Source organism: Ambystoma mexicanum, chromosome 12 (assembly GCF_040938575.1).
Source record: "Ambystoma mexicanum isolate Mex_15411 chromosome 12, UKY_AmexF1_1, whole genome shotgun sequence".
Taxonomy (NCBI): domain Eukaryota; kingdom Metazoa; phylum Chordata; class Amphibia; order Caudata; family Ambystomatidae; genus Ambystoma; species Ambystoma mexicanum.
The window spans coordinates 431023956-431040635 of record NC_090936.1 but is presented as its reverse complement, the minus strand read 5'-3'; the positions used below and the strand labels follow the sequence as shown (position 1 = coordinate 431040635).

General features: G+C 45.7%; 1 protein-coding gene across 1 annotated transcript in view; it reads right to left on the bottom strand.

Moving 5' to 3' along the window:
- The window catches only part of B4GALNT3 (beta-1,4-N-acetyl-galactosaminyltransferase 3), a 946759-nt gene that overhangs the window by 267088 nt on the left and 662991 nt on the right, over positions 1–16680 (bottom strand). The gene's annotated exons all lie outside the window — the stretch shown is intronic.

Sequence of the window (16680 nt, the reverse complement as noted above, 5' to 3'; positions counted from 1 at the left end):
AGAAGAATGTCAAGGGTGGGGAAGTACGGGAACACAAGGGAACAGAATATGTTTAGCTGTAACATCAATGGGTCCTTCCCCAACTCAAGTCAAAGGACTTCTTATCCATATCAGTCCAAACAATTTCAAATCGCCAGTAAAGAAAAACGAAATGGGGAAAAGGTAATTGTCCCGGTGATATAAAAAAATCAAGCTGGGTGTTCCCCTTCTCCCCAACTTCAACCACCTTATTACGTTTCGCCCTGCAAGAACCCTCATGGTCTTGTCCCATCTCCTCCTCCCCACTTCTAATAAGTACTAAAACGAGGAAGAGGTGATTGGGAGAAATGAGAATTGTCCACAGAAACAACATTGGGATACAAAGTGAGGCTTACCATCTAACACCTTTGAATTGTCCCACTAAGAGTCAGGCTAGGTCATGCACATTTCCCCAACTGTGCACACCGGACTCCAATTGACGGGCCAAGTAACAGGGAGCTGCAGGAAGAGAAACCTGGAGGATCCAGAAGGGAATGGCATGCCGAGATGCTGGCCCGGAGTACGTGAGAGGCTGCAGCGTGGCTCGGGAGCCATGTCTCCAGGGAGCTGGAGCGAGGCAGCCTGTAGCCTGCTGGCGTGTTCAGTAAAATGCTTGTTTCCCTTGGGAAGTGTGCCGGTCCAAAGAGTGTCTGAGGGTCAGGTGGTGGGACCCTGACCTCGATTCAAACCAATTGGACCTGCTCCCCATTGCTGTGCTACTGTTGGTGATTCTCATGAGACATACAGAAACTCAGTAGCTTGCGGGTGGCTGGACCGGGAGCAGGAGCGCTGTTGAGAGAAGAGCCCAGTGAGCGAAAGCTGGAAAGCGGTGGTAGAAAGCAAAGTGGAATGACAGAAAAGGTGCGCTAGAGGCACAGAAGTAATGAAAGACAGCAAAGTGCGCTGGCCGAGCGGAAACAGCCAAGAGTGGGTACAAGAGAGACCCAAAAGTAAGAAGAGGGGTACAAGTGACCCGAAATCGAGAGAGACAGCAAAGAGACAGTGCAAAGGAAAATGGACAGTTAAGAGAGGGTGCAAGCAACCCAAAAGTGAATAAGCCTATTATAATGAAATGCACCCTGCTCTTGTGCTGGCAATGAGCGCGGCAGCAGGAGAGCAGGGTGCTTTTTATTACAATATATGCCTGCTGTCAAACCAGCATCGGGCAGACTTTGAAAGGATGCCCCATCTTGGTATGACAGCTGCGCTGTATTGAAGTGATTAACTCCTCGCTCCTGCATGGGAGCGGGGAGTTAAGCACTTAATTAAATAGAGCGCCAATGCTAGTTTTGCGGCAGCACTATTTAGCGTTGGCAGCGCCCAGGACGATACAACAAAATGTAAACACCCCGCACCCCCTGTCCTCTACAACTGCGATACATGCTCCAGTCTAGAATACAATAACTTCAGCAACACAGTCCACATAACATAATACATCCACAGATACAAGCTGGCTGAAAATAACAGACAGAATTATCCTCAAAACAGCATCCCTCACCTCCAAATGCCCGAATAACCTAGCACCCCCATACCTTATGGATAAAATTACCAGGAGAACAGCTACCCGCCCTACGAGATCTGCTAACCCATTTATGTTAGAGATTCCTAGGTTCAAACGCTTGACAGCAGGAGGAACCAGCTTCCCTGTTAAAGCGGCACAATGTTGGAACAAATTACCAGTTGACCTCAGACTAGAATAACCCTACCCTATATTCAGACGTAAGATACTCAATTGGCTACACACTAATGACACCTAACTGCCGAACTACACTTCCTCCTCTCCAGCCCCTACACGACCCTTTGTTCCCTCAAACTACACTGTAGATTGGTTAACTATAAACGCATGGTCGTCTGTTCTGTCATATTTGCATGCACCATGGATACACGTTAACGTAGACATGTAAGGTTGTATATACATATCTGTATATGTATTTGTGCATATATTGTTACTCACAATAATGGCTCCTTGACTTACCAAGACCATTGCTTTGCATTTAATGTATCTTGTACCAGTATTTTTGCTCCTACTGCAATCACTATTCTATGTATTGCTACCTTGTACTGCAACTAAGTTTTAAGATTTCTTGTTTCTGTTGCGCTCGTCTACCTAAGGGCTTGGTGCGCATTACCAAACAAATAAACAAACAACCAACTCGCCCAAACACCCTGGCAACTACACACGGCAGGTCATGTTTCTCTATAGCAAATTCTCCTTCAGACTATCTGGCACGCATTAAGAGCAGAGACTGAGAGCACAGGGACGAATTGCATGGCACATAGCGGGCAATCACAGAGGGATGCCATCTGAACGGTTGCATGTGTTAAAATTGCGGCAAAATGGCCATTTACACAAAAAACGCGGCAAAAAGGCTGTGGTTTTGACACCACAATCCATCTAAAGGATGCAGGACACACCCCCACAACCTCAAGACCCATTATACCATTTAAGGGGAGCGGAGGACACCACCACAAACTCTGCTCCCCTTAAACAGTGTAACGGGGTACACCTTTACTGGGTCAAACCACTGCATTTTTGCCGCGATTTTTTGCACAGGCAACATTTTTTGACGCGATTTTATTACTGCATACCCATCTGAACATAGGCTCAGCACCAATCAATAACCTAGAAACTAATGATCTACTCCAGGAAACTACAAGAGTCCAGTACAGTACAGAGATAAACACCCACACAGCGACAACAGAAATGGCAGCTGTGTGCAATATAAATGCCAGAAACATAACATTATGGGGCACAGAAATAGCGTGTGCTGTAGCAGGCTTATTGCACACTGTGGGCTGTCCTAATCCTCCACATGAATAGCGGTCCGCAAATCATTCAGTTGAAAGCATTTAAACAAATACAATATACATTCACTTTTGATAAACTGTGGTCCAAACCATCGAAGGAAGGAAGTGAAGATTCAAGGGATTTCGTGCCCTAAAGACATTCCGAGTTTAGCAGGAAAAGTCCAAAAGCGCTGCTGTCAGACGAAGATCACAGCCAGGGGGTGCACTCTTATTTAGCTGAACAAGGTGCAGGGGATTTGGTACACTATGGGTGTGGAATTTGGGTGAAGTAATAACAAGCTTGGCCTATGGGTGGGGGTCTGTGGATGAATTATTAAGAAGCTTGGCCTATGGTTGGTGGTTTTGGGTGAAGTATTAAGAAGCTTGGCCTATGGGTGGTGATTTTGGGTGACATATTGAGAAGCTTGGCCTATGAGGGGAGGTTTTGGGTGAAGTAATAAGAAGCTTGGCCTATGGGTGGTGGTTTTGGGTGAAGTAATAAGAAGCTTGGCCTATGGGTGGTGGTTTTGGGTGAAGTATTAAGAAGCTTGGCATATGGGTGGTGGTTTTTGGGTGAAGTAATAAGAAGCTTGGACTATGGGTGGTGGTTTTGTATGAAGTAATAAGAAGCTTGCCAATGGGTGCTGGGTTTGGGTGAAGTAACAAGAAGCTTGGGATATGGGTGGTGGTTTTGGGTGAAGCAATAAGAAGCTTGGTATATGGTTGGTGGTTTTGGGTGAATTATTAAGAAGCTTGGCCTATGGGTGGTGGTTTTGGGTGAAGTAATAAGAAGCTTGGCCTATGGGTGGTGATTTTGGGTGAAGTAATAAGAAGCTTGGCCTATGGGTGGTGGTTTTGGGTGAAGTATTAAGAAGCTTGACCTATGGGTGGTGGTTTTGGGTGAAGTAATAAAAAGCTTGGCATTTGGCCGATGATATGGAAAAGGGAATTGGCACCGTACCAAGAGCAGAGATCCAAGTAAACAAATAGACCCGAATCTGGCCCTTATATCAACCTAGTTTGTGCAAATAGTGGCTACCAGTCCCTGGAAATCGTACTAGTGGGTACATGGCCGATTATGAGGAAGACATTGATGGGGACTCTTCACACAGATTTCCTGCAACACTGCAGGTATAAAATCAACCCTGTTTAAGACTGTAGTACCTACAGCTGAAAAACATGACCAGGATCAGGGGGGAAATGCGCTCCCAAAGATTACATGGAGTTTCGATGGTACCCCTTAAGCGAGATCTGATGTGTTGTCTCTGGAGAGTTGCAAATGTACCATGCGTGTGGGGGCTCCCAAAGCCTTCATTGTAAACACTGGCAAAAGCTGTCTGTGATACCGAGACCATGGTATGCTTCTCAGTCCCATGGAAGTTCAACAGAGCCTTTGAACTTTTTAATGTTAATAACAAGTAATACTCGATAGAAATAATAAAAGTTTGAGCAATCGATATGCATTTTGGGAGTAACGAAGCAGAAATGTGTACCAACAAGGTGCAATGGGATCTACGCACAAAGATGACATTGCACTGTGAGAATTAGTTGATAATGGCGCAATATTGACAATCTCCATGTGGAAGAGACAGTGGCTGTGGCAAGGAAAGGAAAGCAAAGTTACTGCAAAAGAGAAGACCCAAAAGAGTAACTGAAGAGAACACCTTGGAAGAAGACGCTCAAACTAATAACACCAGGAGAAAAGCCTTTCTACAGAAGATAGAAAAAGGACAAGCCTCGATACCCGAAAAGTAGAAGAGGTTTGCAAACAGAAAGCAGAGGGTGGGGGCGGGGAGCCGTTGCAAAGTTCTGCACATTGTGCAAAAAATTTGAATTAGAGACCAAAAGGTTGAAAAGGTTAAAAACGTGAGCTTAAAAGAGCCGGCTCCATTTAACATCCAAACAAGATCCTTGTGAATATCACCCACAGCTGGGAGGTATTGAAATAATCTTTCCTATTCCAAGCGAAGACACAGTTTTATGGGCAGCATCTATACACTTTGGTTTTATTTGGGGATCTCTATAGAGCACAGGCCTAGCTTTGGGAAACTGCAGATCTGTACACAGAGCATGAAGGAGTCACTACATCATCATCATTTAAGGAGGGAGTACTGGGGAAAGGGCACAGTTCATCTTTTTTTTATAGGAGTAAGGGTGAAAGTACATAACCATGCTTGGATACTTGAGATATTATTGCCCGAACCTCACCCAATGTTAGTATGAAATCACAGAGAACCCGAAGGTCATGATCGGAGAGGAAATTCAATTATCTGGCTCACCTTAGGTTCTCCTACTCAGATTTTAGCCTGGGCTCTGACAAACAACCACTATTTTCATGTTTATGGCGACAGTCTTATCATTAATAGTGAGGACGAGTAAGGGCAAACAACTGCCACTGATTAATCAGTAGAGTACTGTGTGTATTTCCAGGGCTTTCTCTTGAGCACTAAAGGGACTGAAAATATGTTTTTATCTGGCAGGTAGAAGAGAATCGAACTATAAACTCATGAACTGAGTTCTTCTCATTTGCCTTATGTGAAAAAACATCTAGAAACTCAACAACAAATGCATGACTCGAGAATTAGCTGCCAGAAACCTGAGGGAACCTGGCATGAAAACCTTAAATCAGACGACAAGCTTGCGTTCCGTACACACTGAAAAAGAATGCCCAGCAACAATTTCACAAGCAAAAAACCCTTACTGGCAAATTCCAATAATGGAGGACCCAAAGAAATCTACAGATCGGCTCAATATTTTCAAGGAAATAAACCCATAGCATAACACATCACACCCCGTCAGCCTACTGCAGCAAAGCTACTGACTTTACAGATTACACCCTTGTTCCAGTGAAAACCTGTTCCATACCACAGAAGACACCTCTACTCCACTACACTTAATACCTACAGAATCACACCGCTGCACAATCCTCCATTTGTCATCCACCTCTTGGGCCCCATAGCTCTTACATGGCCACATGATCTATGTTAATTTAGTCCCCTGAAGGAGTAGTAAGGTGAAAGGCTTGTTGTCAAAATAGAACACACTAGCACGTTGGGCATTGACTCCTATTTTTTGTGCTCACCTTGAATTAAAAACAAGAATTCTAAAAATGGAACGCTTAAGCATTTATCTCTTCATTTACACCCGATGTGGCCTATGCGCAAACGTGATCTTACTGCAGTGCCTCACTTAAAATTGCAAAGCAGGGATCTAGAAAAAAATACAGTTAGCAAGCTGGCTGCTTGACTTCAATTTTATTCAAACATTCATACAGACAAAGCAGTGAGATGATTGAGAAATGTCTGTCCCCGTCAGATGCTTTAATAGCTTACTCGCAACATAGCACGATAAAAACCGCCAATAAAATAAAAAGTCGCCTTTTTCAGTTTCAAAAACATATATACACAAAGGAATAGTGTTTTTTAAAACATTAATGAAGCTTCCACAACAGATGATGTTGGGAATTCCTTAAGAATGAAAACAGGCTATCAAATCCTCATACCTTTCTCTGTTGGGATTAATGGATTACTTAAACTGGCGTCAGGCACTCTATCAAAGAACAAGAGCAAGGGGAAGTGATTGGGATCGGGAAAGGGGTGCCACTGTAGGTCTTGGGAGTCCCAATAGCAGAGAGCCATGTCTGCTCCGAGCAGGCTTGCACAGGAAGTCCTAGAATAGCTGGGCCTTTAGATAGTTCATGAATAAGGGGATCATGGACACAATCCTGTTTTGGAGAACAAGATGATCAATGATCAGCTCAGAGGCTTCCTCCAGTGCAACAGAAAAGATTTCGCTTAAACGGCTAAAACCACATAACATCAACATGGAGATTTTCATTATTAGAGCAGGTACACCACATGAGGACCAGCCTTTCTGAATCACGCTATGTTTGGTCCAAAGACTTCTCAAGTTATGTTAAAGCTCAATATCTGTGGGTAACAGTGGATGATGTAATGATCGCACTGGGGGAGATTGGTACAGTGATCCAGTACTATTTTTTGTATTTGAATCTTGTGTGAAAAACTCTCTCTTGGTCAATTGTAGTTGAAACCAATATCAATTGCTAAACTAATTATTCATCTCTAATAATCTAGGTTTTTCTGCAAAGCAGGTGGATAGGCTTTCCAATATTCAGAATATAGCATTGAACAAATTTGAAGCCCAAAACGTCAGGTTGAGCCTATGAATACTGAAATCCTTTCAACGGGCTCACATAAAGCAATAAACCATGTTAAAATGTTGGGTCCAGTTGAAATAAGCCTGTACATCTTCTAGTTCAGTTTTAGGTATTGTGATGAATCTGGACAATTTGTCCCTTGTCCCCAGAGAAGAGATAACCCCTTTGTGGGTAGGGGGTGAGCTCGCTTAGCAAGGCCCTCCCCCTAGGGGTCTTGAAAAGTGGGACCTCACAGGGAGTGACTCCCCTCTCTGGGACAAGGCCTCCCATTCCGATTGGGAACTCCCAGTCCAGCGTAGGTTATCTGTCTAGATGGGAATTGCAAATACTGCTGTTACTTTTGTTTTGAATTCACAAAATAGTGACATTTCTTCAATCACTTTGGTTTCAGGAAATGCTGTACCTCGCCTGAACTTCATAGTCAAAGGGGAAAAACGCACTCAATTTGTTTGAAATGACGTAGATAAAACCAAGAGGAACTTTGAATTGAAGATGGTGGTCCTACCAGCGGTAGCGTGGAGAGCTAAGGACACGCTTGCAAGATGCCAGACGGCTGGTGTCCTGACCGCCAAAGAGGCCTGGGTCAGGAAAGAGTCAGGTACGGTAAAGTGACTGTCTCGCCTAGTGGCGTGACCCGATGGAAGCAGTGGTGGGCCTGGGTCCTGGCAACTGATGGTGAGACCAGAGTGCAGCAGAGAGACCAAATCCCGATGCTCTGCACGAGAAGTATATTAGCTGTAGATCCAAGCAACGGAAGGGAACTGAACGATCCCGAACAGAACGCGTCGGAAGAGGCAAACAGAGACATTTCAGGCTGTTAGATCCACAAAGGTTAGGGGAGCCTGATAAACCCCAACAGATAGAAAGCAAGCCTACCAAAAGGCCATAGGACCTTGGAGAGTCCTAAGAAACGGAGAAACCCAGAGATTTGAATAAGCAATGCTCGAAAAGCCACTAGGGTTACGGGAGCCAGATAAACCCGAACAGCGAAAAAGCAAGCTAGCAGAGAACCAGAGGGCTTCAGAGTGCCCCAAGGAACTGAGAGATAGAATATCTGAGGCTGGGAAAGCCACAAGGGTTACAGGAGCCAGATAAACCCCAACAGAGATGAAGCAAGGCTATCAGAGAGCCAGAGTGCTTCAGAGAGCCCTAGGAAATGGAGAAACTGAGAGAATTGCATATCCAAAGCTGGGAAAGCCACAAGGATTTTTGAGAGCCCTGAGAAACCAAAAAACTTTAATATCAAAGGTTGGAGAAGCCAAGAGAGTCATGGGAATGCAAGAAACCGGAACGTTGATGTGGGCAGGCACCAAAGCAAGATCCTACCAGATAATATATACAAAAGGGCAAACGAACTGTGGAAAAGCCCTATGACCATAAAAACCCTGTGAGAACTATATGTTAAAACCCTTATTTGCAAATAAATTCAGAATTTGATGAATTTTTGTTTAAAGCCTTCCTTTGGAAAGAGACCCAAAATTTCACAAACTTTTATTTAAAATCTTATATTTCCTGTGGAAAAGCAAACCGTTTGAAGTACATTTATAAAGACTGAGAACCGTGCCACACAGAACCTGCAGAGAGGCTGAGGAATGTACTGCAAGGAATTGATGAACTTTTAAAACTTGCTTCTTCGAGACGAAATCCAGATGTTATGCCAGGCAAAAGCCAAACAGAGGCTATTGCTCCGGGCTCCTCCTTTCTGTTAAGTTTTCATAACTGGTAGGGCAAGGCCACAGAATAGGATCTGGAGTAAGGACTGTTTTCTTGACGAGCAGCATTAGTTTTAGTTTCTAGGCAGGGAACTTCCCTCATAGAGGCACGGCTAGAGAGGCATTTCCTTTTAATTTTAATAAACTCACTTGAACATGTCAGTCATTAGTCCGAATACTACTTCTGTTTAGCCACAGAATCAGATACAATCTGAAAGTATGACTCCAACTCCAATCTTCCATCTAACCAACATTTTTAATTACTTATTCTTGGCTCAGGAGTGGGGGAAATTAGCAGTGTGATATCATGTGACCCAGACTGGTTAACCTCCAACAGGAGTCCAGGTCCACCATGTGAGGGTTCATAAATGCGAGATGGACACAAAGGTATAGTTTTCTCAATGTTTGTCATTTATTAAATGACAAAGGGTGAGATAAATGCCCATCTTTCCCTATCCAAACAAGGATGTTACTACCTAGCAAACTAAAGCAAAAGAAAGATGACCTACTCTTCACAAAGACTCTAACCCTCACCCTAATACAAACAAAAAAATTGGCTGTCTTCAGATCAACAAAACAGTGTAAAAGTTCGAACTCAAAGTATTCCTTGTGACCAGGGTTGTGCTCCCTTCCCTTGGTTCAATTCAGGAATACCCTTGGAAAGGTTCCGATTCAATGAAGTTCTGTTCAACTCAAAATGTCTTTTCCCTCCACTGCGTCCTTCCACTTGGTTAAGTAAATGTCTCTTTCACAAACACTTGTTCAAAAATCAAAGCAATTGGTATCGTCCACAATATCCTTCTTGGTAGAGCAAATGTCTTTCTTACAAAACAAAGGTTGATACACCAAGGAAATTGTTCTCCTCAGGATGTAAAGAAAGTAATAGTATATCACAATTATTCCTCCAATGGAATAGTTTTGCCAGGATAGCACAGCAACTACCTTTGGTGATGGAACAATTTATCAAAATGATAATAGAGTTATATACACAAGTTCTTTCCACCACACCTTTTTGCCACAAACAAATCTCTTCATAACATCTTCTTTCCTGGTGTACTCGCCTGCCAGGACTAACCACTACAATCCTTTTCCTGGTGTATTTGCTTGCCAGGAAGAAAACTCATACAGCTATAATTGATCTTAGTGGCAATATTTCTTCCAAGCTTCTCCACACCAGTATCCATGTGGGAAGGGCTGAACAATGGCAGACTCTTTCTATAGTCTCTTAACTCTTGGCAATGTTGTTTACAGATTGCCCCCTGTTAGGGCGAATTCTCTTCTATGGCTAATTTCCCTTACCTATAGAGTCCCCCAGCAGCTTTGCTGGATTTGAGGGGTTTATTTTTTTCTCTTGCTAAGAGTGAGACCCTTTTTTCCCACTCTTAGGCAGATTGCTAATGTGTGTTTTAGGCTATCTTGTGTGCTTATGGTACATGGGGTTTTTCTCACCCTCATAGGAATCATCTTTTTACATGTGGGGTACACAGCACCCTCCGTGCCGTACCACAGGGGTGTCGTAGTGACCTCCAAACAAACTCCATTCCCTGGGACTGACTGTCTCCCACGGCATGTAAAGTCCCCATTGACTTTACTAGTCAAATCTTATGAACAAAACCAGTACAACCCATCTTACTATGGAGGTACTGGGAAGGGTTAATATTTTTTCCCTAGTGTTAATTTTCGAGGGGGTATCGTACAGTCCCTCTCTCAAAAGTTTCTGGCTGGTGGCAGTGGTTACTACTGTGAATATTCGACCGCAAATATTTTCCTATGGGATTTTCCCATTGTTCGAGGCTACCACTTTTACTGACAGCCTCTAACATACCGCCGGTTTATTTTAATATTAACTTTACTCCGGTAGGTTTTTATTGCCAGAACTTTGATTTAATTTCTTTCTCGTGTCTTTCTCTATAGTCCTAACCCAGGTCGGGGATCCTTTGTTCGTCCTTTTGGCGGGCTTCTGCACAGAAGCCCTCCTCTCGGCGCCACCGAGTCTGGGGTAGACAGGATGTGTGGGAAGGGGAATAGGCACCCTGGGCAGGGTTGCCTACGCAACCCAAGTTGCACTCTGCCCTGATAGGCTGGGGGGTTCTCCCACCAGGAGAGCCAACCCACTGTGTGAGTGACAGCTAGGCTGTATGAATGGGGGTCTTGCTGCATAAAAGCAGGGTCCTGAGGACTGGAGCACAAGACGTCACCACTGGAACTAAGAATCCAAAGAGGAGAGAAGACAAAGACATCTGCAACGACTGAACCACCGGTGAAGCCCTGCTGCAGATCCTCACCACTTTTCTCCAACGACTCCAGTGCCAAGCACTAGGAGAACGGGTAGCCAGGCACCCGTCCACCCGGACCGTGATTTAAAGGAGCGTACCTTTTATTCGTTTGGCAGCACCGCGGCTGGTTTCATCCCTGAGCAGTGCAGTAACTCTAACCTTCCTCCACGACGAGAGCCACTCTTCCACTGCTGGATCTCCCGAACTCCAGGAACTGCCAGCAATTACCGCCATTGGAGGAGCCTCTTCCACTTTTAAGGTACATTGTTCTGCCAGGCCTCCCTTTTCGTTGGGTACTGGTTAAAGGTGTTTTAAATCCTTTACTTACCTAACAAAGACTTGACTGCAGCGACAAGAACATTTTTCTCCTGGGCACTTTGCCCTGTACCACTGACTCTGGCACAGGCCTATTGACTCTGGCTAAATCTGTTACAACTACCTTCTCTAGATTGCTTCTCACCTAGAAATGTGTTGGTGCACCTAACTCTTCTTCCCTCTTTTTAAACTTATCAAGTGCCATTTTGCTCGGTTTTTACCACAGTATTATACATGTTAAAGTACTGCCTTGCTTAACTTGTTCACAATCGTCTTGGGAAGTGTTGCTGGTGTGTTTAAGAGTATATTCCTGTATAACTTGTCCTTTCCCTCCCTCTTGAGAAATTGTTAGAGTGCCATTTCTGCTTGGTTTTCACTGTGCTGTTTTGCTCAGTTTTCACTCTTGCTCAAACTTGTCTACAATTTAAATAGGGAGTTGTATATACTTTTCTTGACCGATTTAACTTGCTTTTATAATAGTGATTTGTGTGTGAACATCAGTGTGTAAAATAAATATATATATCATTTTTGATACAAAGCTTTGGTCAGTGTTTCCTTGTCCCATAGTATTGTAGTCCTAATGTGTAAACCCTGAATACTGCTCATCTCCCTCTTGAGATAAGTCTGACTGCTTAGCCACAGCTACCAACTAAATCTTTGTGGTACAGACTGATACCAAAGGGGATTTATTGCATATACCTGTAGTCTTAATCTTCTGTAGTGCTCCCTAAGGGAACTGCACAAGATTCTGCCTAACACCCCATTTGGTACCCCATAAAAGGGGAACAGTGCCCTTGTCGTCTTTGTACTGCTTCTTTATAGCCTCTTGGCTGTTGGCAATGCGGGTTACAGATTTCCCCCAGTTGGTGTCCCATAGAAGAGTTGCTGCTGTCACAACGTGTCCCCTGTGGCATCTCTGGGCCAGATGGACAATCCGCCATCACTGAGCCGCCACGCAACTCCGAAATGCAGAGTTACGGTCTAGTTGTTTTTCCAACATGGCAGCCACTGGGGGAGTTAAAACCCTTCACTGTTCTCAACACAGCACTTTGCAACCCCTGTATGTCCTTATGGGTTTAACGGTAGTTAGGCTTGCTGCTTATTATTCTTTACTCGCTGCTTTGGACTGCCTTACCTTTTGCTTGTGCTCCTCTCTCACTTAGGGTGCTGCGCTGGTCTCTTTCTGGAATCTCTTTGGCTAGCTGGTCACTCTTCTGGATCACCTGTGGCTAGCTGGTCGCCCCTTCTGGTTCCCCCTTTTGGCTCGCTGTCACTCCTCCTGGTTTCCCTGTGGCTCACTCGACTCGCCTGTTCTCAGATCCTCTGTTTCCTGTGTGCCTCTTACCTGCCACTTGTCTCCTGCACCCCCTCCCCCCTGCCAATTCCCTCTCTCTTGGGCTGGTGACAGTTATATTTTGGATCTGTAACTCCCAGCTTCTGCCAGGATTCACTCTCAAAGAAATTGTCTTTGGACTTGCTGCTTACCGAATCCTTCTCTGTTTTTTTTGTTGCCTTCTCACTTTTTTCCATGCCCGGCTGTTCCGGGGAGGGAGCCACTAGTCCGCCTGTTTATCCAGACGGACATAGTGGCTTCTCCCCGCGACAGACCTTACCTCTTCAAGGAAAGAAAAACCACCAAGAAGAAGAAGAAAGGAAAGAAGGACTGTGAAGAAGGTATTCCTTCCACCAGTCAGAGAAAATCAGGTGAGGGGAAGGGGAGTTACTCAGACTCTGAAGACAGTTGGGACAGTTGCGCCCTTGCCGCCTCTGTACTACTGCTTTACAGCCTCTAGGCTGTTGGCAATGCGGGTTCAGGTTTCTCCCAGTTGATGTCCCAAAAAAGGGGCGTTGCAGCCTTGTTGCCTCTATACTGCTATGTTACAGCCTCTTGGCTGATGGCAATACAGGTTGCAGGTTTCCCCCAGTTGGTATCCCATAAAGGGGGAATTGCACCCTTGTTGCCTCTTTACATTATTTGTTCAGTATTCAAAATTATTGTTTGCTGTCAATTGTCCTGCTCAGAGCGCCCGGCGTCACCTTTATCATCAGGCCAACTCGCCAGTATTCTTTGGCGTCTCCGCTTCCCTGGTTGTTGCTGTGGCGGACTTCCTGCATCCTGCCTGCTTTGTCGCCAGCTCCTGCGTATCTTCAGCTGACCATACGGCTCTTCTCTGGAGCTCTGCCAGCTCTGTTGTTCCTCCTTGTCCTCTCGCACACCGAAGCGCCACACGTCTGGTTGGGAGCACGTCTCCCCTTTGGCTGGCCTTTTTTTTTATGCTGCTTCCTGCTGCGCGCCCTCTACAATGTCTCACTCTTTCGCTTCTCGTGTCGGGATCAGCTTGCTCTTTTCCTTCTACTTCTGCAGCAATCCCAGCACTCTGGGCTGCCTCTGCTTCAACTACTGCAGCTCTATTCAACTGCAACTCATTCCAGAGTTTAAATGTCCCACCCAGGTGTCTTGTTCTATATATACATTCTGGTCAATGGCACCTTTGATCCTTACTAACTATGGGCCCTTCTTCCTCATCCCAGTACCACGGCTATTATGGATCTTGAAATCCAAAATGGTTTACATTGGTTTCCTAGTAAAAACAAAGAGGTGATGGCTGGAAGGTTTAGAATTAATCTTAACCACTGGCAACGCTCTGGGCAACCCTCCAGACCACCGTTCTTCGCCTGCCAAGCCATTACAGAAGGGAAAGACCATATGCAAATCAGACTTGGCCCCACCCCAAAAGGGGCAGTCCAGCCCGAACTGCTAGGCCACATCCCTTCTGCACGAGACCACAAGCATCCCCAAACATGTTTCCCCCTTGTTGGGGCTCATCAGTGAGGAGTAGCTTGGGTCTCTAGGCCCTGCAGGCACGGGACCCACGTCTGGGCATACCCGTCCCACTCGGGGTGACATAGTAAAAACAAAGAGGTGATGGCTGGAAGGTTTAGAATTAATCTTAACCACTGGCAACGCTCTGGGCAACCCTCGAGACCACCGTTCTTCGCCTGCCAAGCCGTTACAGAAGGGAAAGACCATATGCAAATCAGACTTGGCCCCACCCCAAAAGGGGCAGTCCAGCCCGAACTGCTAGGCCACATCCCTTCTGCACGAGACCACAAGCATCCCCAAACATGTTTCGCCCTTGTTGGGGCTCATCAGTGAGGAGTAGCTTGGGTCTCTAGGCCCTGCAGGCACGGGACCCACGTCTGGGCATACCCGTCCCACTCGGGGTGACATAGTAAAAACAAAGAGGTGATGGCTGGAAGGTTTAGAATTAATCTTAACCACTGGCAACGCTCTGGGCAACCCTCCAGACCACCGTTCTTCGCCTGCCAAGCCATTACAGAAGGGAAAGACCATATGCAAATCAGACTTGGCCCCACCCCAAAAGGGGCAGTCCAGCCCGAACTGCTAGGCCACATCCCTTCTGCACGAGACCACAAGCATCCCCAAACATGTTTCGCCCTTGTTGGGGCTCATCAGTGAGGAGTAGCTTGGGTCTCTAGGCCCTGCAGGCACGGGACCCACGTCTGGGCATACCCGTCCCACTCGGGGTGACATAGTAAAAACAAAGAGGTGATGGCTGGAAGGTTTAGAATTAATCTTAACCACTGGCAACGCTCTGGGCAACCCTCCAGACCACCGTTCTTCGCCTGCCAAGCCATTACAGAAGGGAAAGACCATATGCAAATCAGACTTGGCCCCACCCCAAAAGGGGCAGTCCAGCCCGAACTGCTAGGCCACATCCCTTCTGCACGAGACCACAAGCATCCCCAAACATGTTTCGCCCTTGTTGGGGCTCATCTGTGAGGCGTAGCTTGGGTCTCTAGGCCCTGCAGGCACGGGACCCACGTCTGGGCATACCCGTCCCACTCGGGGTGACATAGTAAAGATTAAGTCTAAACCTTCCAGCCATCACCTCTTTGTTTTTGCTATGTCACCCCGAGTGGGACGGGTATGCCCAGACGTGGGTCCCGTGCCTGCTGGGCCTAGAGACCCAGGCTACTCCTCACTGATGAGCCCCAACAAGGGCGAAACATGTTTGGGGATGCTTGTGGTCTCGTGCAGAGGGGATGTGGCCTAGCAGTTCGGGCTGGACTGCCCCTTTTGGGGTGGGGCCAAGCCTGATTTGCATATGGTCTTTCCCTTCTGTAATGGCTTGGCAGGCGAAGAACGGTGGTCTGGAGGGTTGCCCAGAGCACTGCCAGTGGTTAAGATTAAGTCTAAACCTTCCAGCCATCACCTCTTTGTTTTTACATTGGTTTCCTCCATTTTATAATATGCCATCAATACATTAGGAAGAGTAGGGGAATCATTGGTTAAAGGGGTCCCTGATTCCCCCTATAAGAGCCCCCTCCCATGTGATCCTCACACATATTACCACCCCCAGGGTCAGGATTAGGTAGTGGCTGTCTTCCCCTGCCCACACGAGAGGAGGCCCATACTGGGTTTTCAGTGATAATTTCACTAGATTCATCACAACTAGCACATTACGTTGTTGTACCTGTGATTTGCAAACCTACCACTCATCGGCGTCTTGGCACAACCAGTACACAGAGTAAGCTAGTGAAAATGAGGCTTCACAGAAGACACAAGACGTTTTGAGTTCTTAAATTTAACGCTGCTCTCATGAGGACAAGTATACAGGGCAGGGAATTCCATAGCTCAGCAGAATCCTGGACTTCTTATACAAGACGTGTGTATCATAGGCTCATTCACAAGAGAAGTATTAGACAGACATTCTAAATGATCTAAGTTTAATACAGCGGGTCGTCCTCTCTTAAAGAGGTGGAGCTCTTTAGTCAAAAAAGGCCTGGTGAATCTACACAGGGTATTAAAAATCAATGCACTGCTCCACTATACACCACTAGATCCCAGCGATTTATACCTAAAACAATGTGCACTTATATTATCAAGTCTTTTAAGTAATTAAATCAGACATTTTGTAACCAATGTTAAGTATTGCATGGATCCTGAGGTCCCAATGGAAGATCTTGCCTCCCCCCCCCTGCAGATCCCAAATTCTTTACCACAGTGCTTGTGTTAGGACAGATGTTCAATTCTGTAGACCAAACCTATGCGGGCCACAGGGTGGGAGCTGGGCCAATGATCACAATTTTAGATTTAAATGCGTAATCATCTACTCAATAACTGCACTCATGTTGGCTTTAAGAAAGGGTCTGCAGACATTGCTGAATCTGGGATGGAGCATACAATTCCATAGCTTAAATTCCCCCCAAACGTCAATGGCCCAGGTGAGCACATGTCAAGCCCATCACACAACCCTCAATATTCACTTGTACCTTAATGTGGAATATAAACCTTCCTCAAAGAGACTAACTAGCGGCTCACCATTATCACTACTTCTTCAGCATTACCTCTCGCCCAATCCACCAACCG